This window comes from Balaenoptera physalus (genome assembly GCF_965194825.1).
Source record: "Balaenoptera physalus genome assembly, chromosome: 4".
NCBI classification, from domain to species: Eukaryota; Metazoa; Chordata; class Mammalia; order Artiodactyla; family Balaenopteridae; genus Balaenoptera; species Balaenoptera physalus.
In genome coordinates, this window is record NC_138891.1 from 46,899,733 (window position 1) to 46,925,769 (window position 26,037).

The 26,037-nt window shown below is 32.4% G+C and overlaps 1 long non-coding RNA gene across 1 annotated transcript in view; it reads right to left on the reverse strand.

Annotated features, from left to right (window-relative positions):
• LOC309659159 overlaps positions 1–26,037 on the reverse strand; it is a 1,097,080-nt gene that overhangs the window by 929,798 nt on the left and 141,245 nt on the right. The gene's annotated exons all lie outside the window — the stretch shown is intronic.

The window sequence follows — 26,037 nt, forward strand, 5'->3', positions numbered from 1 at the left end:
ATAAAGTTCTCTGGTAAAGGCAAATACATGGTCAAATATAAAAGTCAGTATTGTTATAATTTTGGTTTGTAACTGCATTTTTATTTCTTACACGATTTAAAAAAGCAAATGTATAAATATAATTATAAGTTAATGCTATTTGGGCATAAAATATAAAAATGTAATTTGTGACAACAATAAGGTGAGGGCGATGAAGCTGTAGAGGAGCAGTGTCTGTATGTGACTGTAATTAAGTCTGTATACACAAAATTAGACTGTTATAAATTTAAGACGTTAAATGTAATCCTCATGGTAATGATAAAGAAAACACGTAAAGAATATACACAAAAGGAAATGAGACGGAAATCAAAATGATTCACTATATAAGTTAACTAAACACAGAGAAGGCAGTAATGGAGGGAATGAGGGATAAAAATATATAAAGCATACAGAAACAAACAGCAAAGTGGAGAACATAAGTCCTTCATCATCAGAAATTACTTTCAGTGTAAATGCTTTAAGTTCTCCAATCAAAAGGCAAAGATTGGCAGAATGTATTAGAAAAATAAGAGATAACTATATGCTTTCTACAAGAGACTCACTTTAGATCGAAGATAAAAACAGTTTGAAAGTGAAAAAATGAAAAAATATATTCCATGCAAATAGTAACCAAAAGATAGCTGGTTTTATTAATATTAAACTTTAAGACAAAAACTGCTACAAGAAGAAGACATTATATATTAATAAAAAGTTCAATTCATTAAGAAGATGTAATAATTATAAATATATATTCACCAATCTACAGAGTCCCAAAAATATGAAACAAACATTGACAGAATTAAAGGGTAAAATAGACTTTGATAACCCACTTTGACATTATATGATTCCATATGTAGAAAATCTTAAAGAATACACAAGAGAGCTACCAGAACTAATAAATGAGTTCAGTAATTGAAGGATACAAGATTAACACACATAAATCAGATGTGTTTCTAGTCACCAGGAATGAAGAATCCAAAAAGTACACTGAGAAAGCAATTTCACTTACAATAGCATCTAAGACAATAAAGTACCTAGGAATAAGTTTAACCAAAGAGGTAAAAGACCTGTACACTGAAACATTGCAGACAACAAAACTAGACACATTGCTGAAAATCTAATGGAAAGATATTCCATTTTCAGGGATTGGAAGACTTAAGATTGTTAAGATGTCAATGCCATCCAAAGATTCAGCCCATCCCTTTCAAAATTCAAACATAATTTTTTTGCAGAAATGTATCCTCAAATTTATACAGAATGTCAGGGGACCCCAAATAAGTGATATAATCCTGAGAGGAAAATTTTGGGCACTCACTCTCCCTGATTTCAAAACTTACTATAAAACTACAGTAATTGAAAAAATTTGGTACTGATCTTGGATAGACATATAGATTGACTGAATAGAATTGAGAGTCTAGAAGTAAACTCATACCTCCATGTCTAACTGATTTTTGACATGGGTGTCTAATCCATTCAATAGGGAAACAACAGTCTCTTAAACAGATGGTGCTGGAACAACTGGATAGTCCCACGAAAAAGAATGAAGTTTGACTCCTACCTCACACTATTTACAAAAATTAACTCAAAATGGATCAATGACCTAAATTTAAGGGCTAAAACCATTAAACTCATAGAGAAAAACATAGGCGTTACTCATCACGACCTTGGATTTTGCAATGGATTCTTAGATGTTACACTAGAAGCATGAGAAACACAAGAAAAAATAAAGTGGATTTCATCAAAATTAAAATTTATGCATGAGAGGACATGATCAAGAGAGTGAAAAGACAACCTACGGAATGGGATAAAATATTTGTAAGTCATATTTCCTATGAGAGTCTAATATCCAGGATATATAAAAAAACTCCTATGAAACAACAAAAAGGCAAACAATCCAAATAAAAAGTGGTCAACAGGCTTAAATAGATATTTCTCCAAAGAAAATCTACAAATAGTCAATAAGCACATGAACAGACATCAACATCATTAGTCATTAGGGAAATGCAAATCAAAACCACAGTGAGATAACATTTCACATTTATTAGGATAGCCATAAAATTTTAAATGTAAATAACATGTTTTGGCAAAAATGTGGAGAAACTGGAATGTTTTGCAGTGCTAGTGGGAATGAAAAATGTTACAACCGCTTTGGAAAACCGTTTGGCAGTTCTTCAAAAAGCGAACGACAGAATTACCATATGCCCCAGCAGCTGTAGTCCTACATATATAACCAAAATTATTCCAACAGGACTCAAACAGATACTTGTAAGTGAATGTTCATTGCAGCATTATTCAAAGTAACCAAAAGATGGAAATAACCCAAATGTCCATCAACAAGTGTATGGATAAACAAAATGTGGTATATACATACAATGTAATATTATTTAGCCATAAAAATAATGAAGTTCCAATACATGCACAATGGGGATGAACCTCAAAAACATGTTAAGTGAAATAAGGCAAGCACAAAGGACAAATATTGTATGATTCCACTTATACAAAATATCTAGAATAGATAAATTAATAGAAACAGAAAGTAGCTTAGAGGTTGCCAGGGGCTGGGAGGAGTGAGAAAAAGGGAATTATTACTTAATAATTACAGAGATTTTGTTTGGGGTGATGAAAGACTTGTGGAAATACATTGTAGTAGTTGTTGCACAATAGCTTGACTGTAATTTCGCCATTGAATTGTACACTTAAAGTGGTTAAATGGCAAATTTTATATCATACACATTTTAGCACAATAAAAATGTATTGAAAGACCTACCAAAAATTATATCACAATTTGTTTTTTATTTTACTTTTTAAAGTTATCTACACAGTAGAATTGATTTTTTTCTTTTGGTGAACAGTTTAGTGTAATTTTCTATTACTGTGTAACAAATTACTATACACTTTGTGGCTTAAAAATTACACACATTTACTATCTCACAGTTTCTTTGTATCTCTTTTCAAGGTCTTACAAGGCTGCACTCAAGGTGTTGGCCAGTGCTGGGGACTTATCTGAAGACTCAAGTGGGGAAAGATCCACTTTCAAGCTTATGTGGCTGTTGGCAGAATTTCAGTTCCTGCAGGTGTATTGCACTGAGGGCCTTAGTTCCTAGCTGGTTATTGCCCAGAGACTACCCTCATTTTATTGCCACATGGCCCTCACCAACACATCGACTTAATTCAAAAGGCAGCAAGGGGGAGAACATGCTATCAGAACGGAGTTGTGATCTTATATAACCTAACCATGCAAGTGACATCCACATATTTGCTGTATGCTATTAATTAGAAGCAACTTACTAGGCCACTCCCCATTCAAGGAAAAAGGATTACACAAGGGTGTAATTACCTGGGAGCTGAGATCATTGGAAACCATCTTATCAATTGCTTGCCATCAGTTCTACAAAATTTAACACGTATAGATTTGTGTAACTACTACAAGTGAAACAGAGACATTCCATCACCTTCCCCAAATTTCTGCATGTTCTCTTTTAATAGTCACAACCAGCACCCTACTTAACCACTGGTAACTACTGATCTGTCATCTATTATTATAGATTAGTCTTTTAAAAATGTCAAAATATATATGGAATCATACAGTGCATAACTTTTTGAGACAGGCTTCTATAATTCACATAATGCCTTTGAAATTCATCCAAAGTAGTGAATGTGTAAATAGTTTGTTCCTTTTACTTGCTGAGTAGTATTCCATTGCATGGATATGACAATATTTGTTAATCCATTCACCCACTGAAGCATGTATGGACAGTTTCCAGTTTTTGACTATCATGTATAAATGTGATACGAACATTTGTGTAAAGGTGTTTGTGTGATATAAAATCTCATTTTTCAAACATTTTTATTTTTTTGGTTTGGCCATATGAATTGCTTTGGACAACTGATGTTAACAGACACCATATGAACACAAACTTGAACTGTGCTCACTCATTTGGGCTATATATTTTATGCTCCTGCATTTAAACAAAAAGAAAAACATGTCTCAGACAGTCCCTGGTCAAAGGAGGATGGGAGATTGTTGGAGCAGACCTGAACTTAACTTTCAGATTGTAGACAAATCTACCCTAAGTCATCCAAAACCCTGACTACCCAATCAGTTGACAGGAAAGCAAGAAATTAATGCAGATGATTGCATACTACTGAGTTTGTGGGGTGATTTCTAATGTGGCATTATTGGGGTAATAACTGACTAATCCTATGAGTAAATGGAAATTTTATTAATAAATAACACACCTAAAATGAAGCTCCTTTATAATAAAATGTCTATTTCTATACATAAATACATAGGCATGAATGTACAATAACAACAGATGGAGTTGGATACAGATACGTTATACTGGCAACTCTAATGAAAAAATCTTGGTAAAATTTGAAAAGAACTACTATAAACAGTGTCATATACTTTTCCTTCACTACTTACATCTTGAAAAGATCAGTGTATTTGAAATTATGTAAAATATTTTTCATTAATATATGAGAGAGTTAAGTCTTGGGCTGAGATAAGCTATAAACAGGTTTATCAGCCATATTCTGTCTTGTAGTCCATTTGAAAGTCCTGAGGCATAGTGCTTACCTGTGTAAGACAGTTTTAATGTGTACCAAGATGTTTAGCATCCTTGTTCCCTGATTATTTAATATAAGAAGAACTCACAACCATTCTGAGAAACAAAAACACTTCCACAAATTTTTAAAGTGCCTTTCTACTGGACAGTAAAAACCACATGTGAAAATCACTGATTTAAACATACAGTAAGCCTGATAACAACTCAGTCACTTGAAGGGAATCTGGGTATATCTACATTAAGAAATACTTACAACTATATAGGAAGTATTTCCATAATTTAATAAAGGGTAAAACTAGAATTTCAAAATATTTGCAACCTGGAATACAGAGGGTCCCCAAACTACAAAGTAGAATACGCTCAGAGCATCAGGTATACACCTGGCTGTTGCAAATATAAAAGAAAAATGCAACAATGAATAACTTCATTGATCTAAATAAGAGAAGAACAGCAAAGGAAAAAATAAAAATTAATTGAAAATGATCTCAATTAGCAGTTCAACTACATAGACCCACAAAACCCTTCTGTTACATTTATATATATCTCAAAGGGGAAGCTTCATAAAGAAGCGACTAAGTGTTCTCTGACACATACTTCAATTCCAGATTCATACTGAAAATTGTACCATAAATCCAAATAACTATGTTAGCAAATGCTCTGATGTTAATTAAAGTACACTTAATATATCCCAACCCTCTGTAGTGTCGACAGAGCTACCTTCCCATGCATTTAAAGCAAATTGGATAATACAACTTCACTGTAGTCTGTGACTTCAGATACATATGCGGTAAGGGAAGCAGGGCATTTCAGAAAATAAATATAGAAAAGGAAGAAAGCTATAAAAATAGTTTTTAATTCAGGTTAATTGTTTAGACTGATGAAATAACTCCTGGTTGAAGAGAAAATTATGCCTACAGATCATTATTCAAAGTGGTGAGAGGTCCCATTTAAATTTAATTTAGTCCAGGCAAGAGAACCAGGAATAATACCCTTTTGAACAGGGTGGAGGGTGACAGGTTATTTTAAGTGTATTTATTAATAGTCTTTTCCTCAATATTTCAGTACTTTTTTTTTTTTTTACAAATTAACATCTCTAAAATTAGATTGTGTCTTACAAATTGTGGTTTCTTAGATAAAGTAGTGTGTCAATCTTTTCTAATTTAAATAGTCTATTTTAAGTACTCACTTAGGTAAAAATCCATTTTTTTCTGAAACAGTCTTTCCCTCCCTATAAGGACATTTGGCTTACTCAGGGTAGCATGAAATTGCACTGGAAAGATTAGGGACACCTGGGACCCACACAAAAGCGTTCAACTGTTTTTCTCTTTGCCCTTTGGCTTCCACATTAGTGCCTTTTCAGATTCCTGTATTGCTTGTTGGCATCTGCTACTGAAATAAGTGTGAAAAAGCAAAGACACCTTTGTCTTTCAGTCGTATTCTCCATACAATCTATGGGGTAGTTAGTCCCTCATAAAGCCTCTGCAGCCTGGTACCTCTCCTTCTGCCATAGGGACTCTCCTGCATGGTGCTGGATCTCAGTTGTACTATCTTTCATTCTTTGGGGCTTTGGGGAATATATGCATAAATTCCATGCTACCATGAGAATTAAGAGAGGTCAAGGAGGACTGTTTCATGCCTTTTCACTGCTGATCTGCTCTGTGCTGACCGTAGAATTCTCCGTTTATTCTATGCTTTATTGATATGGATCTATTTGGTACAGCTCTCTCCTCCGATGGATATAAACTGAGAGCTAGTACAAAACCCTGTCCCCTCTTTTTTTACTTCTCCACAAACATATTCGACACCACTATTCTGGTTCCAAGAAACAAAGCAGAAAAGTGGTCTTAGTGAAATAAAAAATCTTTTCTGATCACTTCCGGGAAATAAAGAATCTACCAGAAAGATATGAAGGTTACTTTTACCTCTGTTTTGGATATATCCTACTATCAGAGATCAATGCCACATACAATTAAATCAAGTAATTAATAATTTTTACCCTAAGTCCTTTCTCACCAAGGGACTTTTTGATAATTTCTTTTTCTGTAAAGTAACCTGCTCAGAAAACATCATACTCGAGCATAGTCACAGAACGAATTTCTTAGGTCCTATATTTATAATTTAGCTTAAAAATATGCAATATATGGTCTGTAGATTTTCAGTCCTTTGTTGGTTTTGTTAGTATGAATCAGTATCTGCAAGACTCTCAGAGACTCTAACAAGAAAGAATTTATGAAGCTACAAGGCTGGGATCAAAACTGAGACTATAATGACTTCATGAAGATGATATGACTCTTTGAGGACATATCTGAGTAGCTATTCAGATTTCTGTAAGTACCATCTCCCTACTTGCCTGCAAATTTTAGTCTTTTGCATCCAAATTCTCACAAATATTTCTTATCTCTACCACATAGTTTGCTTCAAATCCCCCATCTAAAATATTCCTAAATAGAACTTAGGCTATGGATTGAAAGCCTTTACCATGTTAGACCAATTGTTAGAAAAAAAGTTCCCAAAGCATACTATTGTCCACAATAAGTAATAAAATTTTCATATCTTAAAAGCATTAAGAATGATTTTAAAAAGCAGGTTAATGTAAAATTAAGTTAGTGTAAGATAATTTATTTATAAAATTCAACCTTAAGATGTCAATATAAACTAAATATTGTGAGACAAATACTAGCTTGATACTTTGAGACAAATATTAGCTAAATTTAAGTCTTTTATCCAATGACCTGTAGGAATTTCCACAACTTCTGGAAATTTCAAGTCAATCCACAATTTCTGGATTTTTCAAGAAAATTCATTACTATTTTTACTTGAACATCCAGGATTTTAATCCATGGCCTCAATGAGATGTTATTATAACCCGGAGTTTATCTCCTCCTGCTACTCTCTTTGCTCCATATCAACTCAGATGTTTTCTTTTTTTTTGATTTCCACTGGGTGATGGTGGTAGTGGGGAACTTATAAGGTATGTGTACAGAACAGGATTTACTATAAGGTTGTGTAAACAGAGGAAATGTATATTGTAGAAAAACAAACTATAAAAAATTTAATATTATCCGCCAATGCTTATAACAATTCCTTAATCAACTTGGCAGCTAATTAGGGTTAGATTAGGTCATGAGGGTGAAATCTTCTTGATGGGATTAATGCCCTTATAAAATGAGAAAGAGACAGGAGATTCTGTCTCTTTCTCTCCTTCATTCCAACCCCTTGTCACCCACCATGGAAGAGTACAGCAGTAAGGTATCCATCTGCAAACCAAGAAGAAGGCTCTCACCACAAACTGAATCTGCCATCACCTTAATCTTGGATTTCCCAGCCTCCAGAACCGTGAGAATGTTTTTTGTTTAAACGACTCAGTCTATGGTATTTTGTTATAGCAGCCTGAACTAAGACAATCATCTTTCTCCATACACTCTAATATTCTGGCATATTATGTAGACTTTCTATGCTCTTTTCTACTCTTAGTATGTTCCCTGTTCTTAGATGTTTTCCAAGTCATCTTCATTACTAATCCTGAGTAAGATATATTATACTTTTGACATTGTCCCTGAGGCTTAACCTAAAACCCATAAAGGGCATTTTTTTCCATAACCATCTAGGAAATTATAGTTTTGTGTCATATGCCAATAATGTAATCATACAAAATTATCGACATACAAGTTTTTGATTTCAAAATTTATTTTGATGTTTTTGGTCTTTGGCCAATTTAGTTATACTGCAGGACATAATGGATCTATCCCAGAACTGTATTATAAAATAAACAAAGAAAAACTAGCAGAAAAGTAGAACAATTCATCAAAAAGTTGATGAATTTAAATATCCTGGAAAAGTGATTATTTTCTAATTTATATTTTTGACAGTTGCCCTTTTCTGTGTATGTACTGGATCAGTTGAAAGCCAGAATTACAGATGGATAATAGAAGTGATTAAGTTATCAATTGGGTTAACTTAATAACCATGTTTTAAATAGGAATATATTAAGCACTTTCATTCTTAAGGAAGAAAAAAATATAGTCTAAAACTAAAAAGTATAAAAAAATCAAAATTAAGTACAGTGAATTAATTTTGTGTCTTTCCTTTTCTAATAAAATATTTTTTTTCATCTGAATTGATCTTTCCATCTATCATCTATTTTTCATCTGAAAATATTTTTCCCAAGTTAAAGAAAAGTAGTAGGGAATATCCTATACAACATATATTTATAGACCACATATCAAATCATAAAAGTTAATACATATGCTCACATAGGTACACTTTGAATGAAATTATTTAAATACCTTCAAGAAATTGCATTTAGAGTATATACAAAATGAAGACTAAGTGTGAGGTCTCCTCTACTCTAAATATATCATTCTCTTTGATCAGTAGATTAAACACTCTGATCCAGTTGAATAGTTGCCTGCTCCATTTCTCCATCAGTATCTGTACTGTCAACAATAGACACATCTTCTTAAAAGAGAGAATTATCCTTCAGGCAAACGTTGTCAAGTGGCTACACTTTCCTTCTCGGAACTTATTTCTGTGCTTTGAAAAAATTTATATGTTTATTAATGAATTTTACAAAACAATTCTTACTTCAAAAATATTTTTTATAACTATTGTCAAAAATATATTTTCTTTATCACATTTATATGCATATTTCCTATTTTTAACACAAATAATCTGTCATTTAATATTTTAGACTTTTATTTGACCAATGAAAAATGGTTTCCCACAGGAATGTCACATAAATTGGCCATAGTTACATTTTTTTCTCTTTTAGTTCATCAGCTGAAAATTCTTCATATTGACTATAATACCCATTTTCATGCATATACCATTGAAGAATTTAAAAAGCAACTTACACATAGTGACAAATTTAAAATGACTTCATTCTGAGACTGCCATTTTAAGGCAGTTTCTGTAGTGTGATTAAAAAACAGAATGTTGCAAGATTTGAAGTGCTTTGGCCTTTTCCATTTCTTAAAAATAGCCTTTAGATTCCCTTTTGACTTTTAAGAACTGACCAAGATGATCTTTTCCCAGAAAACTTTGTCTACTAAAAGGTCAAGAAAACTATGGCGATCCCTTAAGAAGTTGAATAGAAACTTAATTTTAAGAGCTGTTATTAAGAAAATGATATTATTTATTGTTATTAAATGTTAAATAACATTTAAAATGTTATTAAGAAAATATGCACTAAGATGGTGCATATTCCTCAATTTATAGGAATTGTTGAAACTTCTTGAGAGTTATTTGAATATTCTCTTTTGCAAGAATAAAGTGTCATTGAAACTGGGGTTTAGAAAATTCAAAACTAAATCATTTTAAATTTACTGTCAGGGTTTTAAATTCATATATTATACCAGACTGTAATGGAGTTTAAATCTAGTTATCAAATCTTTAAAATTGCGATCCACCGATAATTTTAATCACTGAAAAACTTCAGACTGTGATCCATCTGATTCTCACTGTACAGCGCACAGTGCCTATGTTCTAATAGCAAGCCATTTCATGAAAACGGGTTCTATACCTCTCCTCTGTTTTCTCCAACACATCAAAAACAGGTTCAACTGTGCATGTAGATTGCTAGGACACTTGGAAATTTGTGCTAATATTTCATTTCTTTATTAAAACTGTTGACAGAGAAACTAAAACTTGTTTTCTCTGAGGGTTCCCATCTACTTTCCTCTCTTTGTCTTCCTCTACTCTATGCCACTGTATAAACTCCAACTTTCTCTGACTCACATGTATTGATCATCTTTTAGTCACAGCTTAAGCATTATTTTTTTTCCAAAATGGCATAAATGACCCCCAAACTATGCTTACACACTCTCACAGCATTACTATGTTTGCCTTTTTTGGTATTTATTACACTTCAATTGTGCAATGGCCATTTTTCATGCTACATTTTAAGCTTTTTTAGGTCATGGACTATTTTTTTTCCACTGCATCCTCAGGGTCTAGTTCAAAGCCTAGAATATAATAGAATATATAATAACCTGAAAATGGTTTGTTGACTAAGGAAATTGCCTATGCTTTTCTTTGCTGGCCAGGACAGGCTCTTCAGGCTCCTTTAGGCTCCCTTCTCCTGGCAGTTCCCTAAACACTTGTTTTATTTTTTTTTCCTCTCTGCTTCTCCTGATGCTCCGACTTATTCTCTTTTTCTGAGTTCTCATGTTCTATGCAGACTATTACATGATGGAATTTACCAGCGCCCTCCCTGTCTTAGTCCATCTTTTCTTCTCTCTCTATATTTTATTCCTAGATGACTCATTCCTAATTTTACCACAATTACTACCCATAGGTCCAAAACTCTCACTATACAAGAACAAATGTTTGTATTTGCATCCTCATGTATGTCTTGCAAGAAATTAAAAATACAAAAGGTCAAAACTGATCTTATGATGTCTCTCTCAAATCTACTCATAATGTTCTGTAGCTTATTAGATGATAGTTCCATTACTTTAATTTTATGATCTAGAAAAATAATCCCATGTATCTTTTTTATTTCACCCTTTAATATTTTTTTGATATCATTTTCTTCATTCCCACTGACTTCAAACTAGAATGGACCATCACATCATCCTTATAACCATTTCCTGCCATATTCATTCTTGATATAAATCGAGTGAGGTTTGGAAGAATGGATCTGTGTGTTGGAATTTTAAAGAGAAATGGTTTGTTAGTAGTTCAAGATAAAAATATCAAGTAAGTGATACTCAAGAAGAAAATGGTCCAAACAATCATCAATGTTTATTGAAGGCATACTTCTAAAAAGAAGACAGACATTTTAGGGCAAAAGATTAAGGGATTAAAACAAGTAAAGAATAGTGATTGTAACTGAGTAAATATACCATGGGTCCTTTGCCGCAGGCCCTGTGATGGGGAGGGGAGAGTGAGAAGTTATTATGAGAGTTCTTTTTATCCATACACGATTCCAATTCAAGATGGCAAACTGAGCATATAAAATTTTATCTTTTTTTCTATTAAAATCCCATATAAATAATAAGATAAACACAAAATTAAATCTACAATAGTCTAATTAGAATGTTACTATTAAAAAGTATCATTTTAAACAAATTTTAGGAATATGAACAGTGGATGTGAGTGTATAGGTGGATGAAACAAAGCAAGAGAACTGAAATGAATTTGGAGCATGTCTTTTCAGAATCCTGGAGAGGGTTGGAGTCAAGAGATGCAAAGAGAAGTGAAAAGTAAGGCAGCAGATTGAGTGATTAACTGAAGATGCGTGCAGAAACAACTTTATCTTTACCCCACTCCTTCCCAGCACAGCAGTTTTCTTTTTGATCTCTAGGCAAAAGTCTCTGAGGAGACTGAACAAACTACTTCTGGGGTGCAAGGATTTTAGTGAGAGTACTGCAGAGTAAAAGCTCTCTCTGTTTTTACATCTTGGAGGGCCCAGTTTGCCCCTTGGGCACCTCCCCATAGAACCTAAAATGAAACTTGCTGAGGAAAATACTCTACAGATGGGTATTAAACTTCTAGCTAGTTACTAATTCGAAAACTGTTGGAGGATATAATAACAAAGGAGACTCCTGCCTACTGCTATTTTAACCAGCCTATTCTTTCCATTTGAAGTATAATGTCCAAAACAAGTATCAACAGATACACAAAAAATACAATATTAAAGAGAAAATACCAAAATGAACAGTGAAAATTCAATTGAGGAAAATTTTTATAAAAGTAATTAATATCCACAGACAATATTTTTAAAGATGAAATCTGTTAACAAAACAATGACACTCTGAAGAAGAGGAATAGAATAAGAACTATCTGACATTAGTAATGTCATTTTTAATATAAAGTGTTGACTAAAATGGTTAAGAGTTGACTTAAAGAGTCTAGAATATAGCAAACAAGCAAAGAAATGGGAAATACAAGGGAAGAATAAATGTTATAGGGGGACCTACCTAATAGTTCAGCAAAGAAAAACAGATAATTTGGGAGATGGAAGTTATTAATGAAACAGTTTTAAAAAAAAGTTCTTTTGAACCAAAGAAGTAAAAAAGAAAAAAACCTTAAAATTCAAACCATCTACTGAGCAGCATGAATTAACAAAAATAAAACTACCTGTGGCATTGCAGAACACCAAGGATAAAATAGACAATGCTAAAAGATCAAAAGTGAAATTAATCAAGACAAAAAAAGGAGGATATGCTAGAAAAGAATGAGACTCAGGTTAGCATCAGTCTTCTCATAAATTATTTTCTATCTAGAATTCTAAAATGTAAATTATATTTATATACAATCTCACCCTTGAGAGATAATACATACGTGTGTGTACATATATATATATACACACACACACATACACATACATATATACATACACATTAATAAACAAAGGAGCAAATAAAAGATGCAATCAAGAAAAAGGGAAATAGGAGAACTGGAAAATAGTAGATCTAATATGGAATTACAGTATAGAAAAACAAAATGCTGAGCTTAGTGTTTTGAAGCAAGTCTTCTTCTGCAAGTCTGCTCCAAACTGGAGCAGAAAGCAAGAAGTGTCCACAAGGAGGATCACCTTGGTGAGAATATGAATCTTATGATTTAAAGAATAAGACTGATGATGCAGATAAACTTGAGGATATGACCAAGGCATCTTCTATCAACAGCAATAAAACACAGTAACAAAAACATCAAAAAAATACTTAGAAATAAGATTTAAAAATGTACAAAAGAATCATGACCAAACAGGAAGAAAATTAAAATGTGCTATGGTTTTGCACAATTGATAGAATGTAAAAGAAGCTAATCCATATAACACTGAACATCCTCTTAATGCTTTCAATCAGAATATTGACACTGGGGTTGGGGACAATATTTACATAGCAATAATCATGTAATTATTTTCATTTTTAATCAATCTATAGGAAAACATCATTTTGTATTTAATTATGGCTTCTGTGCCGTTATTCAGCAACAGTAATGACAGAAACATAGAAGACAAAGTTATTTATGTCTATGAAAGTATTTTTATTAAAAGATTAAAATCAAAAGGGTATGAATTATCTACATGTACAGAGGAAATTACACAAAGCTAGGCAATGTGCATACTCTCAGTTGGAGGTACAAGGTTCCATGGCTCTTGGAACCACTTAAGAGACCACAGATGACAGTTACCATCTGGTTCCATCAAGTACATTGAAAAGCTCTGCTTTGCCATTCTCAGGTTTTCTTTTTCTACCCGTCTGGCCCATCCTGACTGGTATGCTGAGCTTGTCTGCTTATATGGCAGGTAACTAATTCAAACCAAACTCAGTACATTTGTGAATGCCTAGATTGAGACCAGCTGAATAAAAATGCATCCTAGGCATCCCTAGCTTTTAGTAAGACCAACCTAGAGAGCTGAATACATATATTGTTAATATTATCAATGTTAAAATAATAATGCAGTTAGCCGAAACTGTGAAACAGAAGTGGGGAATAGATGGGGGAAGAGAAATCAAGGATGATAATAACCATATATCATAGATGAAGGGGTCAAGAGTGTCTGAAGCTAGCAGAATAAAATATAAAACTTGAAATATATTATGAAATGTTAAAAAAGAGTTTAAAATAACAGGACAATATAACTATAAAATATGGAGAGAGTGAAAGTTATATAGGAGAAAGCTGAAGCTATCCTACTGTTTCATTAATAAATATTTATAGTTAACAAAATCAAGAAAAAGATTCATAAACATTATTTAGAGCTATGCAAGGAGACTCACTGGGAAAAGAGTGAATTTAGGAATGTTGGTGTAATCGATCCCTATTTTAAGTTTAAGTTACTGTGGGTAGATTTTTTTTTTTTAACCCTGTTATATCACTTAGTTACTTTCTTCCATAATGTTGTATAACAAAGACCTGCAAAATAAGTGGCATGAAAACAATAAGCACTTATTTCTTGCTAACATAGTTGCAGTTTAGCTAGTGTGACTCAACCTTGGGCTCTGCTGGGCTAAATGTGTCTCACTGTGGAGGCCAAATTGTAGTCAGAAGCTGCCCATGGCGTTCTTCTTACTGAGATGACAGAAGCTCAAGGGAACAATGCCAGTCATATAAGCACAGCATAAATCTCTACAAGCATCATGCCCACAAACATTCCTTTGGCCCAAACAAGACAAATAACCTCGGCCTCTGTCAAGCAGCTGGACAGTACATTCCACTATGAGATTTTGACAAGGATGTGTACATTGTAATTTCATATAGGGGAGTGAAGAAGGATCAATAAATTAAAGTTACCATATACGTCCATAAATTACTTTGAAGAAAAGAATACTTGTTAAAATTTAAGTTTAAATAAATATAAAGAAATACACCTTGTCATGTCCTTACTTTGACCAAAACCTTTCAATGCCTTCTATTTTCATCTGAATAAAAAACTCCAAAATAATTAAAATATCCTGAAAGACATTGCATGAAGTGGTTTTTATGTATCTAACCTCATTTGGGAAGACTCAGCCTTATTCATTCATCATATTGGACTGCTCTTTAGTCTTTCTTTACATGTATGCTCTTTTATTCTGCCTGGCTTGCTACCCAGACATGCCTTTGGTTAGTTAATGTTTAGCCATTCTTTGAGTACTGCTTAGGCTTTAGATTAATGATTTGTTGTGATTGCTGTTTGTTTTACTTTTGCTCTATACTTCTCATATGAAATGATCAACTATCATGCAATTATTTGTTCAGGGACTTTTTTCCCCTGTTAAGCTACTGGGTACATAAGGAAATGACCTTTCCTGGACAACACATCACCAGGATATAATATACTGCCTGGCACATATTTATAGAATGAATAGCCTATCAGGATTTTCGGTATACAAAATTCATCCATTTCTACTTGGACACATTCCATGAAAAAGTGGAAGATTTAAAAAAAATTTCCTCACAAATGTTTTATTTAACCAGATAGTACTATGTTTAATCTATGTTATATTGGTTGAAATTAATATTTTTAATTCATGCATTAGCAGAACATTTATTAACTACATCTACCTTGTAAATTACTGCATAAGACTTGTCAAAATGCAGACTTTAGAAAGATGTCAACGTATATAGAGTTAATAAAATAGTGTTGAGGTACTGAACTGTATTAAAAAACAGTAATTGTATTTAGCACACCTGTTTATCTGTAACTCTTATACAAACAAAGTAAATATGGTAGGTGCTCTTGTGTGCTGTTACTTCCCTCCATACAAGTCAACACAAAAAGTCAAAATGATGGATGGACCTAGAGATTATCATACTAAGTGAAGTCAGTCAGACAGAGAAAGACAAATATATGTGAAATCTAAAATATGACACAAATGAACTTATTTAAAAACAGAAGCAGACTCAGAGACATAGAAAACAAACTTACGGTTACCAAAGGGGAAAGGGGAGCATGGAGGGATAAATTAGGAGTTTAGGATTAGAGGATACAAAAAACTATATATACAATAGATAAACAACAAGGTCCTTCTGTATAGCACAGGGAACTATATTCAATACCTTGTAATAAACTGTAATGGAAAAGAATATGAAAAAGAATATATACACACACACACACATATATATAACTGAATCACTTTACTGTACACCGGAAACTAACACAACATTGTAAATCAGACATTTCAAAAAAAAAAAAAAAGTCAAAATGAATTGATTCCATACCCCACCTCCCCACACACTTCACTATAACATATTCCTAAATTATAGTTATGCGATATACAATTTATTTTTTACCTTAAACATTATTATAAAACTAAACTAAGAGTTTAGTTTCTTTTCTTTTTCTCATCTGTTTAACAAAGATTTATTGAGAAGCTTTGTCAAGCATTTGTGATTAGGGGTAGAGTATTAAACAAAATGGACAAAGTTCCTACCCACAGAGAACTCTTATTCTAGTAGGGGAAAGAGAGAGAGAAAAAAACATATATATATATATATATATAGATATAAACTATAATATCAGTAAGCAATAATTACTATGAAAAACAATAAGATGTATTTAGAGTGATGAGAACAATCTTTGATAGAGACTTCATTTGAAACATGCTTATCCATGCACTGAATTGGTCAGTGGAACAGTTATTCTTTCATACAATCTTTGATAGGAAGAATCAAAGAAAACAATCTTTGATAGGAAGGCTTTTTTGAGATGATATTCAAGTGAAGATTGTGAAGATAGGAGTGAGCTACATGAATAACTGGGGGAGCAGCACTGTAAAAATGATATAGAAACCACCTTATGAGAAACTTTGTGAATGCAATTGAGATATTCACGAAAGAAAGTTATTAAAATTTGAATTAAAATGACCAAAAGTATTAATATACTCATACCAGAGTGTTATTGGATAAATAACATTTTTTTTCTATTTTATGAGATGGTAAAAGACTCGTAACTGTTGAAGAGTATTTACTGGAATATGAAACATCTGTCATGTGATCCTCTCTTGTCTTATTTGGTAAGCAATAAAGAAGAGAATGATTTTTGAAAGCTACTTGAAGCTGTTAATAACTAATTAAAATTCCAGAGAAAAACAGCTCTTATTTTAAACACGGAACCACTAGAGTATTAGGTACTTGAAATTGAGTAAATATGAAAACACTACACACTGAAATCTAAACAAACCAGAAGCCTTATTACAGCTGCTATTATCCCTGACATTCTGCCACTGACTATACAACTATTCAATTTTTATCATTACAATATCTATGTGCACTTCTGAAGATGGCCAAGTAATTTGGTGATTTACATCATTTTCATTTATATTTAATTGGTTTTTACCATTGTATGAGAGAATAACTGTTCCATTGACCAATTCAGTGCATGGAAAGCATGTTCAGATGAAGTGATTGGAGATTCAAGACTAAAGAGAAAGAATAAAAGAGACTGAGGAATATTTATGAGAAAGAGATTAAGGAAAGCAGAGAATTAAAAATTGAGTAGCTTCACATACACACAATGTGAATGAATACAAAGAGCCTATTTGGGGCAAAGAAATTCTATTAGAGATTTTCTGACTTTAAAGTGTGATTGAAATGTAATTAGGCAACGAATAGAACAAATGAAGAAAGAGAAAAATAAGCAGATAATAGCAGTATCTTAAAGATAATTAAGATATAATGACCATAGGGTATTTCTTGTTTAGGATGATGGACATAACGTGTTCACCCACATTCCCTTACAAACACACCATTAAGATGATGAAAATTTAATAAAAAGGTAAAAGTTGAAAGAATAAAAAGAACTGAAAGGGTCTAGCAGTGAATGAAATATTTCAAAAGCAATTTGTAAGATGAAAGGCATATACAAGACTATGACGGTAAAATTTGAGACAGAGGTAAGGAAGTCAAAATCTATATGAAAAGCAGGAGCTCATTTGCTCTGCAGAATCTGCAGGAGCCCAGGTACTAAGAAACTGTAAGCCTGACAGATGGCAGGAGTGAGATATAAGTCTGCAATTGCAATTAAAGATCTATAAATGGAACATCCCCCACCCCCTCCCCCAACACACCACAAACACACACACATAACATCATGAGATGAATGCCCATTCACTCATTCATTTTTACAGGTTCATTTTTACAGAAGGAAAATAAAGCCTCTGAGAAGAAACTGTGTAGATAATGTGTGTGGGCATTAGTTACCCAGGGAACATATCTCCCAATTTATCTATTTATAGGCTCCAAAACAAATATTTACATTTTCAATTATAAAAAATCAGATGCCTAATTACAATTAAGTGTACTCTTTCATTGTAAATTATATGGCAATCAAGAATCACAAGACACCTGAGGAAAACTTGCAAAATGAAGGGGAAAAAACAATACATAGAAGAAAGTACTCCTTAAATATGTCAATTATTCAAAGAACATGGAAACAAATATAATTTCTGATTATCAAATAAGACTTTTAATTTGTTTTGATATTGTATGCACTAAATAAGTTTCTAGGGAAAGGAAATTCCAGCACAAGAAATGGTCTTGGGAAATTAAAAAAAAAAAAATTTCAACACATAGTGCTGGAACAACTGGACATTTACATGCAAAATACAAAAACAAAAACAAGAAAAAAGGAAATGAATCTAGACCCAGATCTTATATCCTTCACAAAAATTAACTCAAAGTAGATGACAGTTCTAAATGTAAATTTAAAAAGTCCTAGAAAATAACATAAGAGGAAATCTAGATGACTTTGAACATGGCAGTGACTTTTTTATATATGACACCAAAAACACAATCCATGAAAGAAATAATTGGTCAGCTGGACTTGATTAAAATTGAAAATTTCTGCTCTGTGTCCAGAGAATTAGAAGGCAAACTACAAAGTTGAAGAAAGTATGCAAGATACATCTGTGAAAAATGCCATTGGAATTTTGATAGGAATTGAATTAAATCTATAGATGGCTTTTGGGTAGTATGGATATATTAATATTCATTCTTCCAATCTGTGCACATTGGATAACTTTCCACTTGTTTGTGTCTTCTTCAATTTTTTTCATGAAAGTGTTAGTTTTCATTGCACAGATCTTTGACTTTCTTGGTTAAGTATATTCATAAGTAATTTATTGTCTTGTGAATGGGATAGTTTTATTTCTTTTTTAGCTTTTTTGTTGTTAGTGTATAGAAACACCACTGATTTCTGTATGTTGATTTAATATCCTGCAGCTTTATTAAATTTGTTGATTAGTTCCAATAGTTTTTTCAGGTTGAGACTTTAGGATTTTCTATATATCAGATCATATCACCTGCAAATAATGACAGTTTTACTTCTTCCTTTCCAATTTTGATGTCTTTTATTTCTTTGTCTTATCTACTAGCTCTAGCTAAGGTTTCTAGTACTATGCTGCATAAGAGTAGTGACAATGGGGAATTTTGTCTTATTCCTGATCTTGGAGGAAAAGCTTTCAACCTTTCACCATTGGGAATGATGTTAGCTGTAGATGTCTCATATATAGCCTTTATAATGTTGAGGTATGTTCCTTCTATGCCCAATTTGTTGAAGGTTTTTATCCTGAAAGGATGTTGTGTTTTGTCAAATACTTTTTCTGCATCCATTGAGATGATCATATGAATTTTATCTTTCATTCTATTAATGTGATGCATCACATTTATTGATTTGCATATGTTGAACCATCCTTGCATCCTAGGGATAAATTCCACTTGGTCATGTTGTATGATCTTATTAATGAGTTGTCAAATTCATTTTGATAACATTTGTTAGAGAATTTTTGCATCTATATTCATGAGAGATATTGGTCTATAGTTTTCTTTTTTCACAGGAATGGAAAAAAAAATCCTAAAATTTATATGGAGTCACAAAAGACTCCACTTAAGTCCAAGCAATTCCAAGAAAGAAGAACAAAGCTGAAGGCATCACACTTCCTCATTTCAAACTATACTACAAAACTACAGTAATTAAAATGGTATGATAATTGCATAAAAATGGACCTGTAGACTGATGGAACAAAATAGAGACCCCAGAAATAAACCATCATGTATATGTTTTATATCTATATCTATATCTATATCTATATATATACAGATAGATAGATAGATAGATGCCTATATATATATGCCAATATATAATGGACACTATATATATATATATATATATATATATATACACACACACACACACACACACACACACACACACACACCAATATACAATGAACTACTATTCAGCTATGAGAAAGAAGGAAATCCTGCTATTAGCAACACTGTGGATGGAATTGAGGGCATTATGCTAAGCGATATAAGTCACATAGAGAACGACATACTGTGCATCACTTATACATGGAATCTTAAAAAGCTGAACTTAAAGAAGCAGAGTGTAGAATGGTGATTACCAGCGCTGGGGTGTGTGGGAATTAGGAAGATGGTGTTATGGGGTACAAACTTATAACTAGTACATAAAAAAGTTCCAGAGACGTAATGCAGAGCATAGTGATTACAGTCAACAATACTGGATTAAAAACTTCACAGCTGCTGAGAGACTTGATCTTGTTTTTACCACACAAAAAATGATAATTATGTGATGTGATAGAGGTGTTAGCTACATTAGTAATCATATTGCAATATATAAATGTATCAAATCAACACATTGTACACCTTAAACTTATGCAATGCCTTATGCCAATTATATATCAATTAAAGATAAATCTGACAAAGAACTATTATTTTAAATATACAAAGAACTCTTAGAACTCAACAATAAAAAAACAATCTGATAAAAAATAGGCCAAACACCTTAAGAGACAACTTACCAAAGAAGATATACAGATAGCAAATAAGCAGAGAAAAGATGTTCTACATCATATGTCGTCAGGGAAATGCTAATTAAAACAACAATGAGATACGACTACAAAACCTATTAGAATGGCCAAAACCCAGAACACTGACAACACGAAGTGCTGGCAAGGTGTAAAGCGGTGGGAATGCAAAATGGTACAGCCACTTTGGAAGACAGTTTGGTGGTTTCTCACAAAACTTACCATACAACAATGCAAATACAAAACCTGGTATTCACCCAAGGGAGTTGAACACTTATGTCCTCATGTAAACCTGAACATGGATGCTTATCACAGCATTATTCATAATTGTCAAAATTTGAAAGCAAGCAAGATGTCCTTCAGTAAGTGAATGGATAAACTGTGACAAGAAGATGGAATACTATTCAGTGCTAAAAATAAATGAGCAAAATCAAATCATAAAAAGACATGCAGTTACCTTAAAAGCATATTACTGAGTGAAAAAAGACAACATTTTAGGTATATATAAAATTTACTGTATAGTTAAAAGAGTTTAAAACCAGAAGAATAATTTTGCAATATATACAAATGTTGGATCACTATGTTATACATCTGAAACTAATGTTATTTGTCAATCTTATCTCAAAAAATTCAGGAAGAATAAAAGCTTCTCCTTTTTCAATTTTTATACATGTATTAATTAAAATTTGAACAAATTTAAGAAATATATTAAAAATGTTTCAGGAAAGATTGAATGTATCAATAGCTAACAGGTCCAAACTCAATTGGTTATGCAAATAACTCTTCATGTACCTATATTATTTGCATACATACTTCATAATTAAACTTGAAATTCTGACCTTAGTTGAGCTAATAGTAGCATTATGAGAAAATTTTTGGCTCAATTGAATTAATCAAAAAGTAGGTACAGAGTTTCAACTTGGTTGAGACCAAATGATTGACTTTATGTGGAACTCAATCAAACCCTCTAAAATAGTTCATCTTGAATAATCTTTTATAGGCTTATTGAATCCATACACTAAATAACAGTAAAAAAAAAAAAAAAACAACTTTTTTTTTTTTTTTAAATCACAAAGCATTTAGATATGGTGGGGAAAAAGCAATAAAGCATCCACCTGAATAAAATATTTTATTTCAAGAAAACATTATATTGTAAGTGAATCATGTTTTGAAAATGTGTCAAATATATTGTGAAATATTGTTATATTTACTTACTTTCTTGAGTTCTAGGTCAAAACAGGTATCTGATTCTTTTAAATTCATTTTGTTATAAAACAGAAATATACATCAATAGAACAGGATAGAAAGCCCAGAGATAAACCCACACACATATGGTCACCTTATCTTTGATAAAGGAGGCAAGAATATACAATGGAGAAAAGACAGCCTCTTCAATAAGTGGGGCTGGGAAAACTGGACAGCTACATGTAAAAGAATGAAATTAGAACACTCCATAACACCATACACAAAAATAAACTCAAAATGGATTAAAGACCTAAATGTAAGGTCAGACACTATAAAACTCTTAAAGGAAAACAGGCAGAACACTCTATGACATAAATCACAGCAAGATCCTTTTTGACCCACCTCCTAGAGAAAGGGAAATAAAAACAAAAGTAAACAAATGGGACCTAATGAAACTTAAAACATTTGCACAGCAAAGGAAACCATAAAAAAGACGAAAAGACAACTCTCAGAATGGGAGAAAATATTTGCAAATGAAGCAACTGACACAGGATTAATCTCTAAAATATACAAGCAGTGTATGCAGCTCAATGGCAAGAAAACAAACAACCCAATCCAAAAATGGGCAGAAGACCTAAACAGACATTTCTCCAAAGAAGATATACAGGATGGCAACAAACACATGAAAGGATGCTCAACATCACTAATTATTAGAGAAATGCAAATCTAAACTACAATCAGGTATCACCTCACACCAGTCAGAATGGCCATTATCAAAAAACCTACAAACAATAAATGCTGGAGAGGGTGTGGAGAGAAGGGAACCCTCTTGCACTGCTGGTGGGAATGTAAATTGATACAGCCACTATGGAGAACAGTATGGAGATTCCTTAAAAACTAAAAATAGAACTACCATTTGACCCAGCAATCCCACTGAGAAAACCATAATTCAAAAACAGACATGTACCACAATGTTCATTGCAGCACTATTTACAATAGCCAGGACATGGAAGCAACCTAAGTGTCCATCGACAAATTAATGGATAAAGATGTAGCACATATATACAATGGAATATTACTCAGCCATAAATAGAAATGAAATTGAGCGATTTGTAGTGAGGTGGATGGACGTAGATTCTGTCATACAGAGTGAAGTAAGTCAGAAAGAGAAAAACAAATACTGTATGCTAACACATATATATGGACTCTAAAAAAAAACAATGGTTCTGAAGAATCTAGGGGCAGGGCAGGAATAAAGATGTAGATGTAGAGAATGGACTTGAAGACACGGGGAGTGGGAAGGGTAAGCTGGGAGAAAGTGAGAGAGTGGCATTGACATATAGACACTACCAAATGTAAAATAGATAGCTAGTGGGAAGAAGCTGCATAGCACAGGGAGATCAGCTCGGTGCTTTTTGACCACTTAGTGGGGTGGGATAGGGAGGGTGGGAGGGAGACATAAGAGGAAGGGGATATGGGGATATTTATATGTATACGTATAGCTGATTCACTTTGTTATACAGCAGAAACTACCACAACATTTTAAAGCAATAGTGCTCCAATAAAGATGTTAAAAAAATCATTGTTGTGAAAATTATGTTTGCTACATTTTAACATTAAGCCACTCATTTTTAGAAAATAAAGCATTTTATCCCAGTCTCCAGAAACAATTACTTTTCATGAGTTGACAGTTTTTGACTCAGTCTGTCAGAAAAACTTGTATAGTTCTCTTGCTGTAATAAATGGGATATTCAGGCTCTAGTTTCCATAAAAATAGATTTTTGAAAATAACAATTCTGGGATTTATTAGATTTTCTAGCAACACATTGTAATTGTCTCATACATCAACCATAACTAGTGCTTATTACAAGTGCCAGTTGTGATCATTTGCTGATTTTGTTGATGTTCAAGGAATATCATAGATGTATTTGAAGTTTACCTTAAAGTGATGAGTTCAGAGCACTAAGTTTTCTCTTAAAGTTTTGGCTAAATATTTGGACAGAGAATGTAAAAATTTTCTATCAGAATTTGTATGCAATACAACTGCATGGTGTTTAATTCATTCTTTTTTCCCTTTGATCCTAGAAGGGCATTAAGTATCTATCCCTGGGGATGTGAAATTCAGAACCTCTTTTCTGTTTTGTTTCACATCCTCTGATTTTTCTGGCTGTACACTTGACTGTTCTTCAAATTAGCTGAACTAATACCTGAGAGTAGCTCTCATTGTATCAATGAGAAAGCTTAGATCAAGGGGGAAATATAAGCTGACTTCTTGAATATGATAAAGCATTTAATAAGTAATTAATAAAAAAGCACCCAAATATAAAGTTTCATGCACTCCTCTCACCAACTTTTAAGAATTCAAAAATATAAGCTACTATATGATCACTCTGAATACTCTATAAATTCAGGTGTTATATGCACTATTTCAGTGATATGTAAAGGTTATTTATAACTTTGTAGAAGAAGAAATAGAAAAAGTATGCATTAATTATCTTACCTTTGATGAGTATAGTGATTTATTTGATATTTTTCTCAATTGTATTTATATTTTCAATGAAATCATGCTATATGATTCTGGAGTGATTGATGATTAATAAATAGAAAGATAAAACTTAAATGTTACTATAAAACTGGCAAAATGATTTATAGGTATGTTATTGATATAAACTAGGGCTCGTAAGGCATATTTAGGTGAAGGTAGTTTTAAAGCAATATTATTAGAGGCTTTGACAACAAAACAAAGGGTCAAAGTAAAATACTGCAGATTATCTTATGCTCCTATATCTCCCTCTCATAGATTCCCAACAAACAGTAGCTGATTAAAGGACCTGAGATACCCTGTAATAGAATACTGCTTACATTTTAGTAGTAATCATTTGAAAAATAAAAATAAGCCCTACTTTGGGAATGACATTTTTAAAAGATTACCTATTAACACTACTCAGGACAAATTTTTCTTAGCACTAATTGTAGCAAAGTGGGAATTATAAGGGAGTTCAAAAATCTATGGCATTTCATCTCCCCTATCCTCAAAGATCTGATGCCAATTTTAAATGTATGATTTGGCAGCACGATACACATCTAAGACTCTGAAACTATACAAACAATTCTTAGCCTATGGTTCCTGAAGCAATATAACTATTGCACCAGCTTTATTATCACAACCTGATGAATGACTGAGTTAGATAAACTTGAGCATCTAGTGAACTCCTGAGCCCCAACACCTATTTCATTCATTAAAAAGGGTGAATACATCTATATGTAGTCTTGTACTATAAATATGTGATCACCAGTTAATAACTCAGTATCTCTGGTGGCCCAGATAAAAAATCTGTCTTATTTTTAGAATTCAGTACTGTAGAATATCCCTAAACATTTTACTAAAGGTTAAATTTAACAATCCTTAATCTAGGATAACAATCCTTGGACTGTCATTTCATTTTCACTTCCTCTTCTTCTTCCCACCTCTCCATTAACTCCACACCATCAAAAAAAAAACCCCAAATCATATGCTGTATCACTTGATGACAACTTATATTCAACAATATAATAGGCATATGAAATAGGTAGAGATTTATTTACAATTCCAAGTTGATATTTTTCTAATTTTCCTTGTTATACAGAGTAACTCTGCATTACATTATAGATGATCTTACTTTGTATATGAATTTGATTCTACTTTGACTAGTTTTCTGGCACATTGATAACATAATAACATAATAATTTAAAATTTATTTTAAATCAGATTTTTAAAAATGTGTGCACCGATTAACAGGAAATACTTTATGGACAATGCATTACTTTAAAAAATTTAATAAAATCTTGATTGTTCTTTAGGTGGTAAAACTGGTTTAACATCTTATTTTTCTGGATTTATATTCTTATAAAGGAAGTGAAGATGTCCCAGTAGATTTTTCAGAGCACAAGGGCTTAAAGATTGAGAATATATATTTGATTGTTAAATTCTTTAACAAGCACGATAAAAAAAAAATCCTCTTGATGAG